The sequence below is a fragment of the Bubalus kerabau genome, chromosome 11 (assembly GCF_029407905.1).
Source record: "Bubalus kerabau isolate K-KA32 ecotype Philippines breed swamp buffalo chromosome 11, PCC_UOA_SB_1v2, whole genome shotgun sequence".
Lineage (NCBI taxonomy): Eukaryota > Metazoa > Chordata > Mammalia > Artiodactyla > Bovidae > Bubalus > Bubalus kerabau.
In genome coordinates this window covers 30,954,607-30,981,744 of record NC_073634.1, presented here as the reverse complement: position 1 = coordinate 30,981,744, position 27,138 = coordinate 30,954,607, and the positions used below count along the sequence as shown (strand labels likewise).

The window sequence follows — 27,138 nt, the reverse complement described above, 5'->3', positions numbered from 1 at the left end:
CCCCCTGCACCTGTTTCAAAGGCTCTGCTTTGTGTAACAAAACAAAGCCTCTGAGACACAGCTGCAAGCTTTAGGAGAATGGAAAGGGGACCTGTAAATACACTTGGATCCATACACGGAAAAGAACACTACTCAGAACTGCTCCTTAGCTAAAATTTTAATAACAGAAATAATGTGCTGGGGTCAGGAGGAGGAGCGCCGAAGGTCACACTCTGAAGTCCCACTAGGTGGCAGTAGTGTTTTCTTGCTGTTATGCAGATAGAAGGAGGGCCATCCGAAGGGGAAAACATTCCCCTAAGGAGAACATTTCCCTATGAAGTCCCCATAGTACTGAAACAGAGGTTAGCAGAAGAAAATGCACCGACTTAGAAGAATATCCGTCAGTACCAATGATGAAACCCCATCCAGGATTCCTTGGTAGGGGTGGGTAGGAATATTAGGAATACTGCGGGGAGGGGCAGTAGAGGGGATGATGAGCAGAAGTGGAGGTACCATTGCAAAGACAGAACTCTAGTTGAGAGTGAGAGCTTCCTAGAAGTCCAAATCCTGACTCAACCTTCCTCATCTGAAGAGGAACTTGAATGCAACCAAAGGCAATAAGTTCCCCTGTGGACCTCAGTGACCAGGTGTGTCCTCTTGGGAGATCAGTCTCCAGAGAAACATGGTTGGAAGAAAAAAGCCTCTCAGGTTTTCATTCTTCATGTCCCACTGCCTAGAACCTTATACTGACACCCACCACCACCCCGAACTGATCAAGACCAAGTCTGAACTCCTCTGCCTGGTGACAGTCATCAGCTATTGGTCGGAAGTCCAGCCAGCGACCTACCAGCCAGTGCACTTCAGAGAACATTACTTCACTAATGAAGAAAATGAATCCCAAGAGGTGAACTGACAGGCTACTTCCTCAGCCAACCCTTCCCTCAGCTGGGCTTTCTCATCTGTGTTGTACTGAAGCCATCTTTTCTCTCTGAAAAGACAGCAGCTCTGTGAGGGTAGGAAAAATGTCAAGGTAGCAGAAATACTGCAAATTGAGATTCTGGTAGGAGGGAGTGTAGGGTAGTAATCAGCAATGTGGAGATGGGGTAATCTCTGCAGTCAGGCTAGGTTCAAATCCTTTCTCCTGAGCTAGTTGTGTGACCTTGGGGCGGGGCGGAGGGGGGTTAAACTCTCTGGAGATCAGTTTCCTCATCTGTAAACAAGAAATAATATCACAGACGGTATATAGTGTGTTAGTCACTCAGTCGTGTCTGACCCTTTGTGACCCCATAGACACTGTCCTGCCAGGCTCCTCCGTCCATGGGATTTCCCAGGCAAGCATACTGGAGTGGGTTGCCATTTTCTTCTCCAGGGGATCTTCCTGACCCAGGGATTGAACCCCTGTCTCCCACATTGCAGGCAGACTCTTTACCATCTAAGCCTCCAGGGAAGCAGCTCTAGTACATAGAGATGTTAATAAAGATTAAATATCAGGCATGTAAAGCACTGGAACTGTGTCTGGCAAGTAACAGAGCCAAAAGAGGTGTGTGTTCCAGTCCAGGTCCTGCTGTTCATCAGTTGAGGGGCCTGGGCAAGTCACATTAGTTCTTGAACTTCATTTTCTTCACTGGCGAAATCAAGGAAGAGTGAGGGCAGGAGACAGAGGGTTAGGTAATGTCCTCTGAAATCCACTGTGGGTTTGAAGTTCCATGCTTCTCTGGAATCGTCATTCCTCACTTGCCACAGGACATATCTAGCGTATGAATATGAGGGGAGAGAAATTCAGGTACTGATTTTGTGTACTTAAAACTAGCCCAGTATCAACAACTACCTCAAACATAACCTTCTCAAGGATCTTCCATGACAACCCCACTCCCAACCCATTCCGTTTTAACTAGGTTAGCTTCTATTGTTTTATGCTCCCTACACTTCCTTATGTTTTAGGCTCCCTACACAGCCTAAATGTAACTGGATTCTTGGTTGTGGATTGCAATCCTCATTTTGCAGATGGGCAAACTGAGAGTCTGGAAGCTTTTGCTGTTCATTCAAGACCCCCAAACCAGTAAGTGGCAAGACAAGAGCCAAACCTGGTCTGTTTTACCATAAAACCTGTAAGATCTTTTCTCTAAACCCCATGTAGTTTAATATTTAATTCTTGACATCTATAAAAGGGTCTTTATATGTGTGAGTTATGGCGAAGAATTCTAAGGAACCTAATATCCAAAGCAAACACTGGAAAGGAGGCTCAAAGCGGCCCATGCACGGCCCTCCACTGCCCTCCTCCTGCCATCCCCTACCCAAAGGGGGCATGACGCTGAATTTGTGCTTGTTGTCCTCTTGCTTATTTTCTCTTCTTACCGTTGGATTAAGAAGTGGAATATATTTACAGAAAAGTGCACAGGTGATGGCAGTGTGACCAGTGACCAGCTCAAGAAACAGAATGAGTCTGTAGCACCCAGAGGCCCCTGAGGCCCCATGGTCCCAAGACCTGCACGCTTCTCCCTAGGCCATGCTGCTCCTAAGGGCTCCTTACAAAATAAGATAATAAAATGAAATTGCAATTTCTAATTTCTACAGTTTAATTTCTAATACATTTCTAACCCGACGAACAATTTCATATTAAGGCTGGGATTTTTCTCATAAGCAAGATACTCGATCGGTTGGAAAGGGTTAGCATTCTGAGCTCTTGGGAGGAAAATTCTGGTCCAGAAAAGAACCAGAAACAGTCATCTATGAAAAAAGGCCACAGGAGGCTGGCCTCCTCCAGCAGTTTTCTCCAAGGCACTGGAACCATCCTTGGACTTCTTTAAACAAGATCAGAGTGCCACGGGGGGTGGGGTGGAGGATGAGGAGCGGCAGACAGAGCAGCATCATTAAAGCCTCATGTGTGGTTTTGATGAGATCATCTGAATTAAGTGTTCTCACACAAGGCATGGCTCAAGTCAAAGTAAATACGTTTGCAAGCAGACCACCTACTGGAAAATATCAAGCCTGGTGGTGGAGTTAAGACTGAAGTCCCCTGAGGAAAATCCAGCCCGATTATGAGGATGAAAATCTATGCTTGGTCAGTTTGGTGGGATGCCCTGAGAAAGCTGCTCTTTGTCCTCCAATCTGCAAGCTCGTGGTTATTCATTCTCCTCAGGGGGCAAAGGCAGTTTTTGTTCCTCTCAAATCGGCTGGCGTTTATTGAGGATGTGTGAGGATGAATGCCTCGTATAATGTCTGATCCCTGACCTCAAGGAAAACGCCAAAGGAATGGCTCAGAAAGTAAGAAGAGTCTAAGTATGGTGGAGCTGGTGGCCAGGAAACAGTGTCTCTAGAAAAAGGGTTGAGTGGAGGAGGTTGGAACCAGGCCTTAAGCAGGGGTGGGGTCATCATCAGATTGTCTCTGCTCAGGAGTTTTACTCTTTACTACCATAGTAAGTGCCGAATCCACTGTCTAACTAAAATATGAGAAAGCACAATTATAATTCTATAACACGCCAGTGGTAAATGAAATCCAAAAGCTCCAAGAACTAGTTCAATCCTACTAGGCTCTATTACAACCCTTCAAACTTTCTCCACAGTCCATGAGATTCTGAGGTTGAGGAAAGAGAAGCAGCTTGGGTCCCCTGGTGCCGTAGAGTAGGCAGAGAGGAAATGCCCTTAAGTCACCACATGAAACCCAAGTGAAGCCTCCCTGTTTCCATGGAAACTGCCAAAGCCTTCACTTCATTGGAACTCAAAGTTCTGAAAGCTGCGTTCAGTGTTCCTAATGATCGTCCTCTCAGTAGCCAACAGCAAGGTTTTTTATGGCCATTTTGGACAAAATGGACATCTTTTTCCAGTGAATATGAGCTACTATAACCCAAGGCCTAGCCCGGGGTGTCTGGCCCTTCCATGTTCAAAGATGATGCTACCTCTGTCACAAAAGCCTACAGCGACGTGCGCCCCTCACTGTGTGGGGACTAACTCTCTGCTGGATTTCCACACTTCATTCTCCACGTTAGGAACTGTTATGGTTATAGGTTATATAGTGTTTTTCACTTCCAGACTACCAACTGAAGAAGCACTCACAGCATACAATTTATAGATTATATTTACATTTCTCATTTGTGGATTTATCACATTAGTTACTTTATATAGTATGTTTATCTAACCTCCACGAGTAGACCAGAAACTTCTTGAGTGAGAAGAATGACTTCACTTCTCACTGTGTCTCTCGCAGCCCCCAACATGATCTAGATGGTGAGTCCTCCTGAAATAGACAGGTGCATGACACAGCATGCCTATCCTGGGTGGCTTTCAAACCTTTTCCAAGTTGGTTTTCAAAAGCTCAGAACCCCAGCCTGGAGGACTGGGGAGGAGACTGCAGGGGGACAAGAATGCAAGTCGCAAGTCGCAAGTGGGTCTAGATCACACTTCCCTGCAGGCCTCCTTCAGGGAACCTACAATCAACCTCCGCTGGAGAGGGGAGGGCTGCAGTGTGCCCAGGCCCCAGAAATCAGCCACCAATGTGCTCTTCGGTGAGTAGCCAAACTCCGCCATTGCTTTTTTGCAACCTCCTGGCTTGCTTTAGCTGACTCATGGCCAAGCACTAGGAACTGATGACTGAGGTCTGCATGATGACCAGGACTACATATGGATACAGTCCTGGCTACCCAAGACCCCTCAAGAAAGGAACAGCATGACAGGGACCAGTCCACAGGATACTGGGGGAGAGGGGCAGGACCCAGAGAGGTGGGCTCAGCATCAAGTCTGATTCTCTGCACAGCTGGCAGGAACATGAGGCCCAGACAGCTAGATTACCAGTGCTGCTTTCTCCAGGAAAGAAGAGGAAAACAGGCTCTGAGGCAGACAGAGCTGAGGTTAAACAGTGAGTAGCTGTGGCCATGGGCACATTTTTTATCTTCTGTGTCACTGTCCTCCTGGAAGAGATGTACAGATGTGTGAGATAATATATACATAGCACCTGGCAGATAATAACATACGCAGTACCTGGCACATGTCTCATGCATGGTACATGTTGGTGCTCTTCTGCTTTCTATGCCTAGGTTGAGTTTTTATTTATCTCAAAAAAATAGAATCGTTCTAATACAAAACCCTTGGGGGAAATCCTTATCTTGGGAGTAAAACACCAGTTTTACTGGTGAGGTTTACTCTAGTCATGAGTTCCAGACTAACCTGATATGTGATTTCATACATTCATCAAATATTTATTAAAGTGCCTACTATGTGCCAGGTACTGTTCTAGATGATTAAGATCTATCAGTGAATAGAAGAGGGAAAGAGGTCATTGCTCCTGGGAAGGCTACGCATTAACAGTAAAGAAAGTAAACTGTACGACATTTTAGAATGTGATAAGTACTCTGGACAAAAAAAAAGTAGGATAAGCGGGATCAGGGTGGAGAAGGAGGTAGCAGTTTTAAGTTGAGTATTCAGGATTGCCCCCATTTTGCCCGGTCATTGGAGCCAAGAATTGAAGGGAGAGGTTCTATATCAGAAGTGATCCAGGCAGAGTGATGGCCAGTGCAAACAGGAAAGGTCTGTTCTAGGACCAGCACAAAGGCCAGTAGAATGAGTTGGGAGACAAAAACATAAAATGAAACCAGAGAGGTAGGGGTAGGGTATATACAGAACATGCAGAGACTCGTAGGCTGTTAGAAGGATTGGGGTTTTCACCCATGATGAAGACCCATCATGGAATTCCAAGCAGAGGAATAACATAATGTGAAGACCATGTGGGCTGGAACAGCAAGGATAGATGCAGAGATAACAGTGAAGAGGCCATTAGGGTCGATGACCCTGGCAGGAGATGGCGGGGGCTCAGAACAGGGGGTGGAAATGCAAAAGAGGGGTCAGATCCTGGATTTTTTTCCTTCTTTGACCTTGAATTTTCCATTCTGTAATAGTCTCAGCATCCCCTTTCCATATTCCAGGGAAGTATAAAAATAAGTAGAAAACAATAACTATCTGGAAATGTGTAGGGCTACTTCAATTTAAATGCCTCTGGAAACTCATGGTGGGAAGAGCAAATTCTTGCTGGTGGAAGGATTTCAGGAGCTTCAAATGTACTGCATGAAGCATGAGGCTGAGGATGGGTGGGGAGGGGGTTCCTCAAGGAGTCCATCTTTCCATGTGTCTGCCCTCACACACACACATACACACACACACACACTCACAGGGTAGGAAGATACAATCCCTGAAGCAAGTCAGGAAACCAGCTAGGAGCTTTTTAACCACGTGACCATAAGCAACTTATTTAAAGTCCACAAGACTTAGTTCCTCCTGAGCAAACGGGATAAAACAGGGACAAATGAGGCTTAAGGGACAATGACAAGAACAGATGTGGTTTCAGTGCCTGTCACAATGCCTGGCACATAGTACAGTCTTAATAAAGCTTAGTTCCTTCTTTACTGCTAATCCCCCTTAGGGACCAATCCCACCTTGGGAAGAGAAAGCTGTGGATTATCCAGAATGCAGACGAATCCACTGCTAAATAACTGAGAAGCATCTACACTGCTATTGTTATTTTACTATCCTGTTTACCATGAATAAAAACAACTTCCTTCACCACACCCTGCTGGGACCATGTCGCTGTGCTTCCTCGGGTCAGCATGATACCCTGAACTCAGGGACAGCCTTCAGAATGGGAGGAGCAAGGCTGCTGCTCAGAGGCACGTGGGGAAGGGTGTACTGGCTTGGCCCTCCAGGAATGGGTCAAAGTCAGGGTAACCAGACCTTTCAGCTTGGATCATCTGTCAGCAGGCAAAGATGGAGAGAAGATGGTCCCAGACGCCAAGGCCTGTCTGTCTCCCAAGACCTGTGGCTCCAGAACAACTCTGGGATAGACCACTCTTCCCTTTGCCCTGCTCTGGAGGGCCACACAAAAACACACACCTGACTCCTAACATCGACTGCCAAGGCAGAATACCACGTGCTTTGATATCATAGAGAAAAAAACACAGATGGGAAGGAAAGGGATTCAGTAAAAAGAAAGAAAACGCAGCACTCAGCCTCTAAAGCTGAGGGTGCCTTGGTAGCCCTGCTGGGATCCTGCCCGGTTCTGTGTTCATAACTCAAGTTCAACACGTATTCAGACAGGCCCTTCACAAGCACAAGGCTGGAAGCCGCCAGTGGCAGGGTGAGCCACCCTGCCAGGCCAGCATCAAATCACCTTCCAAAAGCTTGAGAAGCAGCTGCTGAGAGAGGGGAGGCCTGGAGGCTGTGAGTTTGTCACAGGCCCAGACCAGCAGGGCTGGCCCTGGAGCTCCAAGGCTGACACATCCCTGACTTCTTCCAGTTCCCTGCTCCTCTGAGAGAGGTCTCACCAACTGAGACAGCACAGGGGGCCCCCAGATGAGCAGCAGCAGCAGGAGGGGAGGGCTGGGGGCCCAGCAGGGAGTTTCTATTTCTAACCTGATGTGGCAGTCAGCAGCAGCTGCAGCTGACAGCAGCAGACAGCTCTGACTGGTGAGGAGCACTCCCAGTGGGGATGGTGCTAAGGACCAGCCTGCTAGGTGTGGGGGGAGTGCCTCAATGCACTTTCTCCAGAGACGGGTGGCTCTGGGTCAGTGAGTGCTCCCAGCAGGGCAGGAGTGCTCAGGGCAACCAGGGGAGAAAGAACTGGGAAATTGGCCTTAGGCTGCTATGGAGCAAAAAGGGGCTCAGCAACTTGGGTCTTCTCATCACTTCAGAAGCACCATCATTCCTAAGGCCATTTGCCTTTGCCTACTTGAGGACATCCTTCCCTAAAAATTCTAGAATGACGGTGCCCAGAGAGGCCCAAGCAATCAGTTCATTTAAATCCTTACCTTGAGAAAAAAGAGAGGCCTGGGCTAATAGGCAAGGAGGTGGTACGTCCTAACCATTAGGGCAGCACCTCTGGAGTCATGAAGAGAGAACATGAATCCCAACTCTGGTTCCCAGTGCCTATGAGTTCCATGAGCTTGCATTTCCTCATTTGCAGGAGGAGGGTGATGATGGCACCCCCTTCACACAGCCACTAGGAAGATCAGCTGAGTTGTGTCTGTGATGTACTACACAGTCTGGGCACAGGAGTAGTGACTCTCGCTACTTTCATCATTGTCGTCTTCAGCCAAGCCACACAGCTGCCTAGGAGCAAACCTAGATCTGGGTCTCCCTTGCCCACCCACCACTCCCACCTCACCCCATGCTCCTGCAACCCTTTTCCTGGGAGCATCCTGGGGACAATGACACAGCCTCTCTGCCTGGTTCATCCATCAGTGGGCAGCACTGGAGGGCTGTGAGTCACAGGAGCTAAGGTAGTTTCTTGGACTTGGACAGCCTGGAAAGGAAACCCCTTCCAGGGGCCAGACAGCCAATACCCAAGGAAGCCTGAAGGGGAAGGGACAGAAGAGCCAGGGGAGACCTTTGGGCAGGGCTTTTGCCTTCCCAGGAATGACAAAGCTCCCTGTTTCTAGAAAGCCTTGGTATTCAGCCCAGACATCACACCAGCCACCTGCCATCACCACCCAAATTGAAACAAGCTTGATTCTCAACACCCAACAAATAGGGTACCCAGTAGGCTGGCACAGGTGCAGAGGGCCATCTCGGGTATGGCCCCAGCACTGCCCACTTTACATTTCTCCAGTGCCTGTCCCCGTGAGGACAGGAGAAAGCCCATTCTCCAGCTCAAGCTCCTGCCCCTGAGACACCCTCCCTGATGGCCTTTCCCATTCAGAGTCTGTTCCTCAGAACCCGCAGCTTGGGCCTGAATGGAGCTGACCACACAGCAGATGCTCAAATCACGTTTCCTCATCAACAACCTTTGGCTCCATCACTTAGCGCTTTGGGGCATGTTGGTCTGGCACAGGCTGCAAACTCCCTGAAGGAAGAGCCTGTCTCTCCTCTATCTCAAGTGTCCCAGACGGCCCAGGGCTAGGCAAGGTGACCAGAAGATAGTCAGTAAGCTTTTTTTTAAACTGATAAGTGGAAATGGTCAAGAAACAATTGGGCAAGTGAACAAAACCTGCATTTACTGGGATATGAGGCTACTGCATTTCCTTCTTGCTGTGACCCTTGGAGGCAGACAGGGGAACATCACTCACTAAGAGTCCTAACAGGCTCCCGGTTCCACCAGCTCCCTTTTCTCTTTCCCATAAGTCTCTTTGTTTCCCTTTCTCCTTCAGTTACTTTTACTGCCCTGGCTTTTCTTTTGCACTCCAGCTTTAAGCAAAAGCTCTAACTTAGGCACCAGCATGTCTGGGAGCTAATTCTGACTCTACTGCTTTACCTGGTTGAAGAAGTCACTCAGTCTCTCTGGGCCTCAGTTTCCTCCTCTGTCAAATGGAAACACATTTCCAAGAACAGTTGAGAGAATGAAATGAGACAAGGAGGGATTGCCCTCCCTTCCTGCCCTCTCTGGCCATCTACATCATGCTTTCAGAGAGGAGTGGGCAGTGGTTGGCCCCTCAAGGCAATGACCGAGCATCCCAGTCAGGCGGCTGGAGTTTATACATGTGATTCTAGCTCCACTCTCTTCCTCTCCACCCCCAGCAGCCTGTGTAAGGTCTGAGACCCTTGGGAAGGTTTCCAGCAGGGGCAGATGTAGGCTGGGGGCATCCAGAGAGGAAGGGACACAGCCTGCCTGTCCCTGGTGATGGGCAGCTCCCCCCACCCACCCATTTCCAGAATCACCCCAATAGGACCACCCCACTTCCTCTGTGTCTCAGGCAAGTGCAAAACCGGAACAAAAGTTCTGAGAAAAGACAAAGGAGGAGGAAGAGGAAGATGGCCAGGATTCAGTCCACGTCACAAAGGGCAGCTCACACGAGGAGGAGAAACCCGGGCGGCAGAGCACACACAGCAGCACTGTGCCTGTGTCTCAGAGGAGCCGGCAGCTGCAGGGAGAGGTCAACCTGGGGGCCAGCAGGTTCCCTATCTCTGCCTGCTCACTGGGCAGGGAGGCGGCAGCATCGGGGAGAACAACCTCTCATTTGCTGTCTGCGAGGCTCTTCCCCAGCCCACTGTGAACAGCAGCATCTGCCAGGAAAAGGATCTGCTTAATGCAAGCCCTATATAAACAGATCCCACTTGTTCCTTTTGCTTTGCCTTCTTCCTGAGTCCTTCCCTTTGTTTTCCCTTTCACTTTTTAGATCTTCTAGGTCATCTCCATCTTGGCCAATACAGGACAAGACAGGATGTCAGCCTGGGAAAGTCTAAAATGACCATCCTCTCCCATTCCCATGCTCCCTATTCACCAAGGGCCCCCTAAACATTTCAGCGACCCCTCCTCATCCCTGAATTTAGGGGTGGCCTGATCCAGTCCTGTAGTACTCCAGAACTAAGAGGACTGCCCAGAGAGAGCAGTATAGTGGTTTCAACGTCAATTCCTAATGCAGCCAAACTGGCCAGCCCAAACAATGACCAAACTTAAATATTTTCCACCCACATTAATCAGCTCAATAATTCCTTAATGACTTCCTAAGAAAAGTGTAAAAAAAAAAAAAAGCCCTTGTTTGTTTTGATTTCATTGGTCTTTTTCACCCGTGGTTAAGGATTTCATTGTCTTCACATGGCAAAAAGCAGCCTGGATTTTTAGGAAGGAAGAAATAATTGGCTGCGGATGGGGCCAGTCCTAGCAACCCACAGGTCAAGAGGGAGAGTGCGGTTATAGGGCTGGCATCGTGGTCCCCGGGCTTCTCACTGTCTCAATTTCATCATCCACCTATGAAGTAAAGATAACCATAGCCGCCGCCTGCCTAAATCACAGGGTGTTTTTGTGGGTTTGGGGGTGGGACCATGGCTGTGCCAGCCTGGTCCTCCTGTGAAGGTATAAAACTAAAAAGAAATTCAGGCTGCTGAGAAAAGAGAAATTCATACTCTTGCTGCACTGCAGAAGGGACAGCATACACCTGACATCTCAGACTCTACCTTCAGTGTTACTATCTCTGTGACTGAATAGAACTCAAACACTACAATCTTCATGAATTTTGGGGCAATACTCTTACTTTGGAAACAGAAGAGCGACATCATGTCCCTAAAATAAAAAAGCCACAGCCAGGGTTGTGTTTTCCAGACAGAGGAAGCAGAATTTCCACCTTCTGGATGCATCTGGATAGTAATTCCAGCTTGTGCCTGACTGCTCTGCACTTGACCCCAGGGAAGAGAAGTAGGTGGGAATCAGAATATCGCCTGCCCAAGAGGGCCATCCTGAAAATGAATTGGAACTCACTCTGAAGCTAACGTTTCATGTCCCCTATACAAGAACTAGCTAGAAGTGACGGGAGTCCTGTGAGCATAAGGGGACAGTGTTTCCTAGCCTTCCTTCTTGCAAAATTGCATATCCTTGGTGGTGATCATGTGTGATTATTTACTTGGACATCCAGGAGTGAGGATGTGACTGAGTAGGAGGTAGGCACAAGCCTGCTGCACTCTGATAAGAGCAAGGAACCATGGAGACTGGGACTGTGTACATGCTTCTGTCCATCTGTCCCTCGCTTTTCCTCCTATAGTTTTATCCAGGGTGCTGGAATTTGAGGGTTTGGAGACAAGTATGCACTTAGCAAAGGCTAACCATCCACATGGTAATCTATATATTGATCCTAGATCCTTGGTTGGCCCCAACTAGCAAAGCACACCAAAGCACACTATCAGATCAGATCAGATCAGTCACTCAGTCATGTCTGACTCTTTGCGACCCCATGAATCGCAGCACGCCAGGCCTCCCTGTCCATCACCAACTCCCGGAGTTCACTCAGACTCACGTCCATCGAGTCAGTGATGCCATCCAGCCATCTCATCCTCTGTCGTCCCCTTCTCCTCTTGCCCCCAATCCCTCCTAGCATCAGAGTCTTTTCCAATGAGTCAACTCTTCGCATGAGGTAGCCAAAGTACTGGAGTTTCAGCTTTAGCATCATTCCTTCCAAAGAAATCCAGCAGGCTGGCTTAAGCCCAGAGAAAAGAGAATAACTTACAAACTCAGGAAACAGAATCCCTCCACAATTCTGCACTGTTAAACAAACTTAATGTCAGTGAGAGATAAACTAGTCTTTGGAAGAAAAAAAAAGCTATTTTTTTTCTTCATTTTGTTGGGGCCCTAGATCCTACTCATTCCATGTTAGTCAGGCAGGGGCTATTCACCAGCAAATATGTGTGACTATGTGCACACATGACACTTACATGCACACACTAAAACCCACACGTGTGTGTGTACCAATAGGCGTGTACAGATACACGTGCATATACACATACATGCATGTGCCTGAGTACCCACACAAACCCACACAGACATACACATAAATGCAGATGGACACACACACACACATGCGTGCACACTCCTTCCAGCTGGGCTAAAGGGGAAGCATCATGATATGCAGCCATAAAACCTAACAAATGAGGTGGAAAAGAAAATGGCAGCTAGAAAATACCCGTGAGGAGGAAGGAGAAAAAAAGCTCCTCGAAACGCAGCTTGACTCATAGTTTTGAAGGTACAAGGTGGGCGAGGATAAAAAGACCTTCGTCAGGAGCGACAAAGGAAGTCAGTGCCATAGTTGGGGCTTGCTGGCTCCCACACAGTGCAAACCCAGCCAGACTCCAGATGATTAAAAATGAGCTAATCTGATTAGGGAATTGTAAATGTGGATGGATTGCCCAGTTCACTGATAAATAGGAACAAATAACTTAAATCTTGCCCCACGGCTCTGCTGCCAAAATTGCCCACAATCTGCTAGACACAGAAACCAGGGTTTGACAAGATGAATGTGTCCTCAGAAGAACAATCAGATGATAGATAAATATTGGTAGCTAAGCCTTAACCTGGCAATGTGGTTGTATAAAGATGTCCAATGAGTTCCAAGCCACCAATAACCTGCTGCTGCTGCTAAGTCACTTCAGTCGTGTCCGACTCTGTGTGACCCCATAGACGGCAGCCCACCAGGCTCCCCCGTCCCTGGGATTCTCCAGACAAGAACACTGGAGTGGGTTGCCATTTCCTTCTCCAATGCGTGAAAGTGAAAAGTCAAGGTGAAGTCGCTCAGTCGTGTCTGACTCTACTACAAGGTACACACACACCATTTGGATATAAGAAACAGTGTCTGTGGGTGTAAAATTTGTGCCAGGCTTTGTGGTAATGACCATAATTGCTGCTGATATTCAGAGAAGGGACAGATAACTAGAGGCAAGAGTGGGCTTTCCTTTACCTGGCATGGGAAACACACAGAGGATTTGGATAACAGAGGGAAGTTAACCAGATTGTTATCCAGAGATAACAGTCTCCATTCTCTTGTTCAATATCCATTCTCTTGTTTATCTGTTTGGAGCATTATTCAGGTGGGGGTCCATGTAAGAAGGAAAAGAATTATCTACTATTATCTCCCAACTCTGAACTGTCCCCTTCAAACTCTGCCATATTCTCCCATCCTTCCAGCCAACTATCAGTTGCTTAAGCTTTTGTGGAAGAAAAAGAGGGAAGGAAATGCTGAAACATCTTTCATTTCTCAACCAAATTGGATAGCACCTGCAAGAAGGGATCCAGCTAATGAAATGCGATATGGTTCCTTCCAAAACTCATCCCCCAAGGGATTCACACATAGACCATGTCATTTGGGGTTAATCGGATGTCTCTACAGGTAATTAGAATCAGGCCAGGACAGGACCAAGGAAAAAAGCACTCCCACAATGTACATTTAGCAATGTAATGGCTTTTAGAGGTTCTGTCCTTGTTTTGATTTTCTGCTACCAACACAATTGTCAAACATCTTCAGAGGTGGTCTCAACCCATAAGAAAGCATCTGAGTGAAAAGAATGTGAAAAGCTCAGCTTCCTCAGATTTCCTTATCCATGACCGTAGACATCTGGGTTTGGGTAACAATCCACAGGGCCTGGCCAGTATTTTTGCGTCTCACCAGGGCATTGGCACTGCTGCTCAAGGAATAGCCTCTCTCCAGAAAGCTTTTGGAGGCTTGGCTCTCAGAATTTTAACTCCTCTGCTTGGTACCATGCTAAATTTTTCTCTTTGGGTTGTTTCTGCATGAATCCACTATTCCCCCAAAAAAGTTTCCTATCCCTCAGTGTTTCTAGCTCTGAGAGGCAAACACCTGTGACAACTGGAAGGGTAGGATAAGAGATCTTCTTAACTCCTAAAATAAGTCTTCCTCCAGTAAAAGCATACAGTTAGGAATGCAACTCGAGGATCCTTCCCAGCAGATGCCCATGCCAAGTGGCTAGCAAGTCAACAGAACTTCTGCTGAGAATGAAAGCACATTTTCTTTAATCCTTAATAGAACCTGAGAGCAATACTTAGAGAAAAAGTATGGTCCAGTAGTTTGAGTGTGCTGAATTAGAAAATTATTCTACATGTATAGCCCTCAGTATTACAAAGGCTATGCTAGAGTCTTCCTGTATAAACTCACTGTAATAGGTACTTGGTTGATAACATACTCTCTTTCTACATAAATGAGAAGATGCAGGAAATCTTCTCAGAATGAGAAGACGCAGGAAGATCAAGACTTTGGGATAAATACAAGGATGCTGAGATGATACATATTCACGACATCAGCACTCTTCCAAATTCTGAAAGTGCTTAAAATGGCCCATTAAGAGGCTAATGAAAAGGGGACAATGTTGGGCAGACATTTTACTTCCCTCTTCCTTTAAAAAAAAAAAAAACAAAGAGAATCAATGTATTGAGTAAGGAGGGATAATTCCACACTCCTTCCAGAAGGGAAGTATTTGAGAAAACTGTTGCCTTCGTCTTATTCTTGTGATTATCTGTGCAGATCCTATTCAAGTAAAAAGTACATCTCCGTGGAAGGTAAGTATAAAGACCAAAGTAGTGTTCATGCTTAGTCACTTCAGTCATGTCTGATTCTTTGTGACCCTATGGACTGTAGCCAGCCAAGATACTCTGTCCACAGGCTTCTCCAGGTAAGAATACTGAAGTGAGTTGCTATGCCCTCCTCCACAGGGCCATGTTATTTTTACAAATTTACTCACAAGAAGTCAGACCTTCCGTTTTGTCCCACCACTAGGAACCTGAATGTAAGTGGAAGAGGTGCCTCTATGAAGTATGATGTAAGAGGCTCAGGATATGCCATTCAAAAAACTCCCCCCATCCATCAGCCCATCCTGGCATCTAAAACTCCATTAAGATTCATTACCGGGGGTTAAACAGTTACACCCCAAGCTTTTTATTGGCTAACTGTGATTTGTTTATCAAACTTCTCTCAACACTTTTTCTCTGCCTCTCTCTGTATCTCCATTAATTCTCTGGGAATTTCTCTGATTTTATTCAAAGTAGACTAGAAGGTGTGCAGACTGCAGGAAAAAAAAGAGAGTGGGACAAACCTGAAAGAAGCCACAGGGCTTTCTCTCTTACTCAAGTGAGAAAGTGCTAGAATGGCCTTTCAATTCTTCTCTCAGAATCAACAGAGATCTTCACAGCATCCTGAACCAAAAGGTAATAGAACACTGGTGTAAATCCTTCAGATTAATAAACAACCTCCTCTTTCCTTCTCCCAGTTGATTGTCTTGGCTGGAAGTCTAGGGATGAGCAGGAAATTTAATTGACTATGGAGCCTGCAGAACTACACACTTCTATCCACCGCAGCTCAACACTGAAAATCCCCATAAACATGGATAAACTTGGGTGCCTTCCAGCAACACAAGGGAACTACCATGCTTGCCAGAGTCCTGAAAGAATTTCTCCCATCTCCAGCATCTAAGTTTCCTAGTTGCCACTTGGAAATAGGTGGGTGGGGGGCAGGGCAGTGGGTGGGTGGTGATGTCAGGTTGGAACCAACCTCCAGACTTGCAAATTCACTACAATAAGGTTCTTGGTTATTTCAGCTACCTACATTTACCCAACATAATTCCCTTTTCCTAAACTCAGTCAAGACTGGCTCTTCTGGCTGTAAGTGGAAGCGGGGAGGGTGGCAGGAAAAAGGGGAAATCCCCTTCCGTGCAGTAATGCTCTGTGTTCTGAAAGGCAAAGTCTGCCAAGAGTCCAGTTCTTGGAAGCAGCTCCGTGGGCAGCCCAGGATCCTGCTGGGTGGTCTCATCTTTGGGCCTGGGATGTGGGGGTCAATGGTCCAGAGTTCTATTTCCAGCACCATCAAAATTTCAGCCAAGATATTTGATCTCTTTTCATAAGCCCTTTCCCCCAAATGAAAGGGAGAGAGAAGAGGAGAGAAAAAGAAATAGAGGAGGATGACCACAATATAGTTGAGAGAAATACCAGGTATTGAATGAAGACTTTAGCCGCAAACTGTAAAAGGTACTGCTACACAACATAGTGGTCCTGTAAGGAAAGGGTAGAGTTTGAGAATGAGGCCAGGTTTGAGCTTGGTACCCTGTGAATTTGATGCAAATGAAGCATCTTCTCAGAACTCCATCCACAGGTCACACCTGAGAACCCAACCTGCCTATCCCATAGACTTCTTTCCATAAACGTATTGTTTATGTTTTCAATAAACCTCTTCATAGAGTTTAATCTCCATGCTTTACTCATCATGTGACTTTTTCTCTTTAAAAAAAAAAAAATGAAGAGAAAAAAACCCACTGAAGAATAAAGTACAAATGAATTAGAAGCACATGGCTAAATTTCTCAGAAAGTTATACATGGCTTAAGAACATATTAAGAGTGAAACATTTCCTCCATCCAGGCTTGAGGATTTGCTGAGAACAAGGTCCATGTTGGTGGGTGGGTTTTAAGGATCTGGCATCCAGAACTACCCCAGGCCAAGGTCACAGGGAAGAAGGCTGGGGCTCAAGTGGGGCCCAGGTTCTTCAGCATGCCTGCTTCTGACAGCAAGAGAACCAAGAGATGCCAGAGGTTCCTTTTTCTCTAAAGTATTCAAGTCAACCCATTCTTCATGACACAAGGGCAAGATCACACAGAATAAAGGAAGGAATTATGGATATTTTTGATATACAATTTCAACTTTTTTTTAATGTAGTCTAATTCATCTCCAACAGAACAGATGGCAATTTCTTTCCACTCCAAAGATAACAGAACTCCTTCCTTTAGCCTCTGGCATGGACATAATTTGAATTTACTTCTAGGTGAGCTTCTAAATGAACAGCTGAATTGTTCTCAATTTTTATAGGTTTTCAGAAAATGGATAAAAAAATTTGGAGAATTTAAACTTGCTGACACCCACCTCTTTCACTTAGCTTTAGATCTGAATTTCCCTGTGTTTAAGGGTCTTGACTGTCACACTACACTCATCCGAGCTGCAGATATTAACTTTCATACATGCATATACATACAGGTCAAGCCTAAAGAATGAACCCTGTTGATGGTAGATTAATTAGTTTATCACTTAATTATTCCTTAAATAAGGTCCTATTTTGGCTATCATTGTCAACTATAATCATTTATTTCTTTGAACTAAAATCTTCTACCTGCATTTACAGGCTCTTAGTAAAACATGTGCTTAAATTTCCTCAAGTAGATTAAAATTTAACTCATCTAATACTGCACAAGTGTAATTTACATAAGTCAACAGTTTCACCTATTGACATGCACACTGGTGGGCTCTACTTTAAGAAACTCAAAATAAGAAAGTCAGCATTTTTTTAAAAAAAGATAAAAAGATTACTTTTCTTGGTGTGGAAGGCCTCTTGTTTCCTCCAAAGAGGAGGTTCCTCCAAAAAGTCACCAATAACAAGAACTCCTGGGGTATTATAATTGAAGCACTGGCCTCAGTCCAGTGGTGGGTGCCCATAAGCCTTTCTTGAGAATGAGCACTCTATAAACAATCATCTGTAGCATTTGCTCTGAAGGGATCACACTTCATGACCTCAAAGAGTCCTCCCAGCTCTGAGGGTCTGTGATTTGATACTAAAAATCAAAACCAATCTAGAACATAAGCAGTATGGAGGGGTAGGGGAAGAACACAGTCAATTCAGTAAAAGATTTAAGATCTAAGTGGAGAAATACCAGGCATGCAGGAAAGCATCCATCAAGGGGAACAATACACAAAGCTCCCAATCTTTTCACTTTGGTTTGGGATTCTTTCAATAAAGGTATAATTCTTCCCTCTGCCATAAAAGACACACTAGATCTGGCCTTTCTGCTCACTGATGAAATAAGCAGATTAAACTACATGGCCCTTATGTCTTTCCTGACTCTGGGGTTCACCGAGTCTGGACCAGAGGGTGGCAAAAGAGTCTGGGGGGACCCCAATGACTGAAGCAACATTAGGGAGTGCTGCCAAGTGAGGCTGGAGAATCAAGCCCTAGGTTGGATATTACAGAATCCAAATGAGCAGACTTTGAGAGACTAAGGGGAGTCAGTGAGGGCTATGGTCATCTCTAGAGGACATCAGGGGAGAGAGATGGGATGTAGCCAAAGACTTGACATTTCCCTTACTTGGCTGTATAGCACTGAGTCTGGGTTCGAATGATGGGGGTGAAGGATAATATGAAATCATTTCAGCCCCTACCCTTTGGCATAAGCTTCTACAAGACAAATCTCTGCTGTTTTGTACTGCTAGGGAGTCTCATCTGAGGAGGAAACACCTCTCCCATCCACACACCCAAGCCAAAGCACATCCAAGATCTCCAGGGGCCAAAAAGAGAAAGCGCTTTGCTGCTGCTGCTGCTGCTAAGTCACTTCAGTCGTGTCCGACTCTGTGTGACCCCATAGACGGCAGCCCACCAGACTCTGCCATCCCTGGGATTCTCCAGGCAAGAACAATGGAGTGGGTTGCCCTTTCCTTCTCCAATGCATGAAAGTGAAAAGTGAAAGTGAAGTCGCTCAGTTGTGTCCGACTCTTTGCGACCCCATGGGCTGCAGCCTACCAGGCTCCTCCATCCATGGGGTTTTCCAGTCAAGAGTACTGGAGTGGGGTGCCATTGCCTTCTCCGAGAAAGCACCTTAAAGGGCTCTAAAACTACTCTGGGCCTAACAGCCTGAAAGCCTCCTATAACACAGGGGTTCTCATCTCACCTGTAAAATGGGCTGATAGGTATCTGTTTGGTTGCTGTGCAAATTACAGAAGTAATACACTTAAAGCACTTAGTGAGTACTCAATAAATTTCAGCTATTGTAATGATGGAGAAATTAAGTCATCAGTGTACTTTCAGATATAAAGTCCCAGGTGAGAGCTGATTATATCTTCTATTTATGTATTTATTTTCATGGAAGTGAAACTTTATTTGAAAGACTAACCAATATACAAATGATGGTTATTTAGACTTGGATATTTAATCAATATTTTATCCAAATTTAATGAAGTAACTTTGCCATACAATATATCTTTTAGACATCCACTTTCTTTGTCTTCCCAGGCCAGTCCTTCCAGAGACAGCCAAACACAAGAGGACAAGTGGATCCCATTGATAATACTGTCCTTCAAAAGCTTCAAACAATAAAAATCAATCCTGGTGTTCCAAAAGTTTCCCTCTGAGCCTCCAAAGATGTGTGTCTGAGGCCACTCAGTTCATCTCACCCTGTTCCCAGTGACAGAGGTCAACAGGAGCCAAAGAGAGACCGAGCAGGGTCAGGAATTTAAGCTGAAACCCAACTTAGCTGGTCACCAGCTTTCCCTGTACAGGGGGAGCAACTTGGCATCATCCCCATATACACAATCACTTTGCATAGAAATAAACACATACTGATCCAGAGGTCCAAAGGCAGCAAGAATCCAAAATCTTTCAGAAGTAAAAGAGTTTATTAAAATGGGTTCCTCCTCCATTCATGAGAATGAAACTCTTTGTGTAGTTTTCAAGTATTTTTGATATGATAAAATGGCAATGGTACATGGCAGCTATGCCTCTGGAGAGAGGCTGAGCAGAAAGTCAACCAGGGGAGCTCAAGTGAAGGGGTGGAATGGAAACAAGAGCTGGCTTGATCCTCCCCTCAGTCCCTTATCTGCAGTATTCCTGATGGGCAGTAAGAACTCACTGGAAGGTCCTGAAAGGAATACAGGCTGTAAAAACAAGATCTGGATACTGCTTTTATTGGAGAAGGCAATGGCACCCCACTCCAGTACTCTTGCCTGGAAAATCCCATGGACGGAGGAGCCTGGTAGGCTGCAGTCCCTGGGGTCTCTAAGAGTCGGATACGACTGAGCGTCTTCACTTTCACTTTTCACTTTCCTGCATTGGAGAAAGAAATGGCAACCCACTCCATTGTTCTTGCCTGGAGAATCCCAGGGACGGGGGAGCCTGGTGGGCTGCCGTCTATGGGGTTGCACAGAGTTGGACACGACTGAAGCGACTAAGCAGCAGCAGCTTTTATGGGACTGATGGGACAGAGATAGAACTGCTTCAGGTAGAAAAGGGGGAAAAGGGTGTGACTCCAGGGACAGACATAGCAGCATGAGGCCCAGAAGAAAAATCTTCGGGCTCAGGTGGGAAAGTACCTATCTCATACAAATGGACAGGGACTAGCAGGAGGCCCAGGACAAACCTGAAACTGAAAATCCCAACAGGCACGATATGGGAGAGGGAGAGATCTGTGGCCAGGGATTGGACAGGCAGCCAAGACTCAATCCACCAGATCCCAAAATAAGGCCGGCTGAAATCTTCCTCAACCTTCCTCAAGCATCTAAATCTTCACAAGCTCCAGTCTCTCCAATAAAATGGACACAATAACAGCACACACTTCTGGAAACTCTTTTGAGGATGACATAAACAGAACGTAGGTAAAATGCTAGGGACAGTCAACACTTAACAAATGGCAGCTCTTGATATTAGGAAAAGTTATAAAGCTAATCTACTAGTGTGCAATCTCTTCTGAACTTGTACCTATCTTGGATTCATTTTTCAAAGTAAAACTACCCTTTCTAGACTTCAAAGTGCTTGAAAAAGTGTCAGAGTAAAGAATAGGTACTTTAAGGCCTCCATTAACATAGACCAAGGGATAGTGTACTAAAGGGTTGCTGGTGACAGAGACAAGACCAGCTCCAGACTCTGGAATCAGACGTGCGTCTCCTTTTGTGCCTCTGGCTGCCAGGACACTCAGCACCAAATCTGATCCCCAGACAGGGTAATTATATGCTGGACAGTGGGAACCTGGGGAGACAGGATCCACATTCTTTCCCTGGGTATAATCTCACCAAGACTAAAGAGGCTTCCCCTCTGAATTTCCACTAGAGAGGCTCCATCAGGGTTTCTCTTCTGTCTACTCTTCCAGCAAATGATTCTAAGTTCCTTTTGCATCAAGTCAGAGCCCCCAAAATCACATATCTGGATCTTGCCAGCTTAGCCACTGGCCTGATTACCTTCACCATGTCACAACTTGGCATTCAATCCTCCCAATTCTTAAAGGTTTTTGTGGCTGATGGATCAATGTCCACTACATCCCTGAATCTTTTGTATAAACTCCTACATGAAAAAATGATTTTGGGAAAATGTGCCAGGAAGAATTTTGCCTCCCCTCAGGAGCTGGTAGACTTTTCCCTTTCTGATCAAGAGAGCTATATAATTAACCTGGTTTTCATTTTGGCTTGGCTGCCAAGAAGCTCAAAACCAAATGTAGGGCTCCATCAGAGCAACTAAATTAGCCACTTCTTTCTTTTTCATGCCTTAATTTTCTATTTATGTTTGTTAACTCTCTTGTATAAGGTGCTTTCACCCTTCGTAGACAATGGCAGGGTGAGGATCAAGTAAAAGCAAAACGTTCTATCCCTAATATTTTCATCTTTTCACAGCCTGCCTCTTCTAGGAAAAATTCCATGAGCATCCCAGTCCACAGGGATACCTCCCTGCCCAAATTCTAACAGCTCTCACAGCCCCTTCATGCAGTGCTTTCAAATAAACGCAGCCTCTTATCGGTGCACTTAACTGGCACCTAAGCTAGGACCCAAGGGCTGTGTCCTGCACTTTTTAGCAACTCCCATAAAATCCAACTAGAGTCACACATTGAGGACTAAAAAATATCAAGTGCTTGGTGGATCATCCAGTTCAGAGACTCTGAGGGGTTTAACCCAGGATTTCCCTAAGATTATCCACCTCCCCATACCTAACTCAAAATGCTGAACGCCTGACATTCACTCAGACTTTGAAGAGTACATGATGCCATGGCAAAGATGATCCCTGTGAATACTTTTAGAAGATTACTCACCCACACTGAATAGCTATTTCTGTCTTACTCCTAAGAGCATAACCAAGGCGCTTCTATACTTAAATCAAACGAGTGTGATAACTGACATTTCAGATTACAGCAAAGAGGAGGCCTGCCCTGAAAGAGCAGGAGCTAATTGCTGAACTTGAGGAGTAACAACAGGCCTTCTCCCAGCCGCTGCCACCCCTGCTTCCCCAGGAAGCTCAGGTGCGAGGGCAGAGGCCCAGCCTCCCAAGGGCTTAGCAGCGTGGAAGCCTCCAGGCACCGAGCGCCCAGCCAGCCTGGGCTCCTTCCAACCCGGTCCTGACACGATAAATCAGAGCCATCTGGCTGGCCCCTCTTCTGACACACGTGTCAGCGCCTCCCTCCATCTCCATGCCCCGTCTGCCTAACACATTCCTTCTGCAGAAGGAGTTCGCTCCCTTTTAAAACGAAACAGCTCATGTCAGAGTAAATGGATGTACTTTACTCCCCAAGAGGTACTTGGGGAAGTACCTCCAGCTGGCACCGACTGACACTGTCTCATTCCAAAATATTCATCTCCTGCATGTGTCTAGAGCTGGGACCCTCAATGTGGAGCCCAAGCAGGAAAGGGCACCATATCCAATGGGAAAAGGAGAGTTTGGAAAATCACAAAGTTTCCCTTATTTATATATCATTTTTTTTTTAGTGCTTAAATATGCTTATTTGCTTTAAAACCTTCAATTTTGAAAACTGCCCTGAAATTGTTTATAAAGTTATCATGCAATAGTTGGAATAATTCTGTTAAGTTTCTTTGTCCAAACATTGTAATGGGGGGTAACACAAAAAATTAACACGTCACAGAAATTATTTCAAAAACATATCATTTAAGTATATAATTTTATATTATTGATAGCAAGATTTGTATCATTTCATAATGCAATCTCTAGAACCATACATGTGTCTTTGATTTGTTTCATTGCCAGGATAGTAAAAAGAAAATTGAAGGTAGCAATATGCCTTGCTCAATTTACTCAACTCTAGTTCATCAAGAACAGACCTTGAATTTCTAACAGCCAGAAAATGTTACTGAAATGCAAGTCCATGTGCCTGACACAGTGAGGCCAAATGATACCAAAACATTGGAGTCTGGAACAGAGAAATGTTTATCACAGGGCCATGCAAGGAAATGAGTGGCTCATGCCATAAAAACCCCAAATGCCCCTGAGCTTTCAGTAAAGCCCTTTTGTAGGAAAGGTGAGGGTGGGGTGTGGTTAGCTGTTGCAAACTTGGTGTCAAATCCTTTGTTCTTGAGGTCAGGTCACGGTCAGGTAAGGATGTTCCTGTAAATCTTGACCAAATAAATGTTATTCCCTGTTCTGATAAGAAAGGGCCAGGTCCCAAGGCACAACTGCCACCGTCTGAGGTCCAGGTCGTGGCTGAGAGGAAGCAGATCTCAGTTGGCAGCTCCCTCAGGGTCAGGTCCCCAGATCCTGCCCAGCAGTCATCGCTGAGGGAGCCAGGCACCCAACCCAACTAGCCCTCCGGCTCCTCAGGCCACCCAAACAGAGGAGGCCAGGTCCCTCAGTCTATGACCCAAGCAGACTGCCACTGCTATTAGGCTGCAGAGACAGAGATGGGGGAGAGGTACACCACCACCTCGAGGCCTGGACCCAGCCAGTGGGTGACCTTGATGAGGGCTCTGGAGCCCTGCAGGACACAGCCCCCAGCCTGTTACCTGGGTGCTCCAGATCACCCGCTGGCCCAAGACCAGGTAAACTGAGGGGCCCCCAGAGAGCAGGCCGGGATATGCCTCTTACCTCACTTTCCACCTGAAGACCACCATTCTACCAACCATTGGCTGAATTACCTCATTAAGGGTTGCTCTTTGACAGCTGGTGGTTTGTGGGCGGGGCCCACTGCAGTACCAACCAATAGCTCAGCAGGACCACTAACGGTATCTCATTGACAGTCGGTTACTTGAAGGCAGGGCCACTGCAGCACCAACCAAGGGCAAAGCAGGGCCACTAAAGGTCCAGGGATAACTGCTGCCTGGTAATGGGGTGTGGGGTAATGGTGCTCAGTGACGGCGGTGTGCTAAGGGCTGCACTCGCGTGAATTCTATTACAAGAATGCTACCTATACAAATTAGTTTCAGTATTAGTTGTATGTGAATCTTCTTTATAGTTATGCAAATATTTTAATTTTCTTAATTTCTTCATATTTTATTAAAAATTAAATTTTGTTACATATTTCACATTTTTTTAATTAGAAAAACACTTTTCTCTAAATTTTGAAATGGTATATTTTAAGCTGACTAAAAGCATCCAAATTAGGTTGTTTGCCATTTTTTAATTGAAGTATAGTTGATTTACAATATTTACAGATTCTTTTCCCTTATAGGTAATCACAAAATACTGAGTATAATTCCCAGTGCTATATAATATAATCCTTGTTTGTTATTTTCTAAGTTTCCTTTAAATGACTGAATTCATTTTGTCGTTTCAAACAATGTGTAAGAGGCAGGAGATGCTTAAATCTCAAAAAGTACGAGCTTTAAAGACAAGGAGGGGGGCAAAAACTTGTACATAAATGTTCAAAGCAGTATTATTCGTAATAGCTCAAAGGTGGAAAGAACTCCACGAACTGTCCATAAACTGCTGAAATGATGAACAGAATGTATTATTGTATTATACCCATTATGATGGGAAAGTATTCAGCCATAAAAAGGAACAAAGCTTTCTTGATACATGCTACAACATAAATGAACCTCAAAAACAACATAAGTAAAAGAAGCCATTGGCTAAAAGTTAGTATTCATAGTCCTGCCCAGAAGCAGATAATGATGATGATGACGACAGCAGTAACAATAACATTTATTAAGCACTTAATATATGCCAGGCACGATTCCAAATACTTCTTGTACATTAATTCATTTCACGTTCACTGTAATCCTCTGAGATCTGGACTATCTCTCAAATGAGAGAACTGAGGCACAGAGAAGTTAGGTAATTTGTCCGAAGGTTTCCCAGTTTCTAAGTGTTGTCTATTCAAGATAGATAGCCAGGCTGTCTGGCTCCATCACCTATGCCCTTGCCCACCAGCCCATCCAGCCTTACTTCTTGATATTAGCCCTTCTTAAACTACACCCTCGGCCTTACCTACATGGCCTCTCCTTTGTAGTTCAACACAGCTTGTGGATTCTATCTTTTAGGGCTTTCTCGTTTGGCACCTCTGTGCTTTCAACATTCTCTCCTTTCAGTGAAGTCCATCTTTGGTCCTACACCCATCCGGAGCTTTCCCTGACACCTCTCAAAGGCAGTTCCTTCTGTTTTCACCAGTGTTAGCTTCCATCAGGGCTTCCCTTCATTGTGCTCAATTTCAACAGTGGCCCTTCCTTGCAACCCTAACCTCTTTGAAATTGTCCTTTTTTCCTTTATAAAGAAAAAAGGATTGATTTACCTCCTTTATAATTGATTTGCTGAAATGAATCCATTCTAGTTCAGGAATGGGTAAGCTTGCAATTATGGATTGTTTGATTGAACTGCAATGAAACTCTCAATCACCACTTTTATTTATTTGTAGCGACTTTATTGAGGTATAACTAATAGACAATAAATTGAATACCTCTGAAGAGTAAACTTTAAGTTTTGACATATATATCTATTCCTGTAAAACCGTCACTATAATCAAGATAATGAACATATCCTGCAGCCCCAAAAGGTCCTTCATCCACCTCTATGATATCTTCCTCTTGCCCCTTCTGCTGTTTTGCTTTCTGTCACTATAGATTACTTTGCATTTTCAAGACTTTTGTAAGAATGGTATTATAAGACGTATTCTTTCCATCCAGTATAATTATTTTGGGAATCAGCCATTTCTTCTTTACTGCTCAATAGTATTCCATTGTATGGACATACCACAATCAGATTATCCATTCATCTCTTGATGGACATTTGAGTTGTTTTCAGTTTGGGAGTATTACAAATAAAGTTGCTATGAATGTTCCTGTACAAGATCTTGTATGAACATATGTTTCATTTCTCTTGAATAAAATACCTATGAATGGAGTGACTGGATCATATGATAGGTTTATGTTTAACTTTTTAAGAAACTCTTGAACTGGTTTCCAAACCTGAAACTTTACATCTTTCCATCATCTCAAACCCACCTCAGTATTTCTTTTCTAGTTAAGCCATCAATGCCCTGGGCCAGGAGCCTCTTTACCCTCTTCTTTCATCCTGCTCCATTATCTGGTATTTGAAGACATGTTTTTTTTTTTGTTTTTCAAAATCCAAAAGCCTAAATAATAGGGTGGCTCTCCATCTGATAAGTAAATGAATGTCTCGGCTTCAACCTGACTCATCCCCATCAGTCTCACCAGGAACTTGGGGTGAGCATCATGCTTTAAGAATTCTGAAGCCACCCTTCCCTGTGGTCAGTCTATATAATTTTTGGCAGTTCACTGTAGGTCTAGTAAACACCCAGAAGCTGATGTTTCCAAACTAATTAGCCACACCTTTTTATTCCACCCAGCACTGGCAATCCAAAGTCTCCCCTGATCTTTCCAACACCAAACCTGTTCTCTCCCTTCCTCCTTTTCCTCCTGCTCCTCTTTACCCTTCCCAATTCTCCACATGCCAATCAGTTCCAACTCCCTATAGGAGGACTCTCCAGATGACTCCACTGCCCAAGGAGCTCTCCCTCCCCTAATTAAAAAAAAAAGTCACTGTGTGAGCCATTCCTTTGGCACTCCCAAAACATAGTCTCTCATTTCACTGGGCAACTAGATTTGAGTCCCTGTTAGTATGTGTAAACCACAGTGCCAGGGCTAAGGAGGAAAAGAAAAACCAAATGTAATTGCTATCCTCAAGCACCATTAAGTACAGGTCAGGGATAAGACACAGTTACAATTGAAATATTTCTAAGCAGCATGGTAACTGCCAGACATTTAAGCCAAATATCGTGGTGGTCTGCCAGGCACGAAAAGGTGAGGAACAAGATGTGGACAAGAGTGTCCCAGGAAGACAGCAGCCAGAAGAAGTCACGGTAGAATGAAGCCCCCTCTCTTGGGCAGGTTAGATGTATTGACTTTCAGAACCATTTCTGAGCTTTTGTATTGTGTGCTTAACCTAACTCACCACAAAGATACCCGCCTTCTCTGCATTTCCTGGGCTACAGTAATG

At 45.2% G+C, this 27,138-nt stretch overlaps 1 protein-coding gene and 1 long non-coding RNA gene across 2 annotated transcripts in view; both read right to left on the bottom strand.

Moving 5' to 3' along the window:
• Positions 1–27,138, bottom strand: part of PRKCE (protein kinase C epsilon) — a 546,248-nt gene that overhangs the window by 414,147 nt on the left and 104,963 nt on the right. The gene's annotated exons all lie outside the window — the stretch shown is intronic.
• LOC129623011 (uncharacterized) lies at positions 145–26,128 on the bottom strand. The gene is made up of 2 exons (XR_008700248.1): positions 23,773–26,128; positions 145–1,729 (listed from the first exon to the last, which is right to left on the bottom strand). It is a non-coding gene; the product is annotated as an uncharacterized LOC129623011 (long non-coding RNA).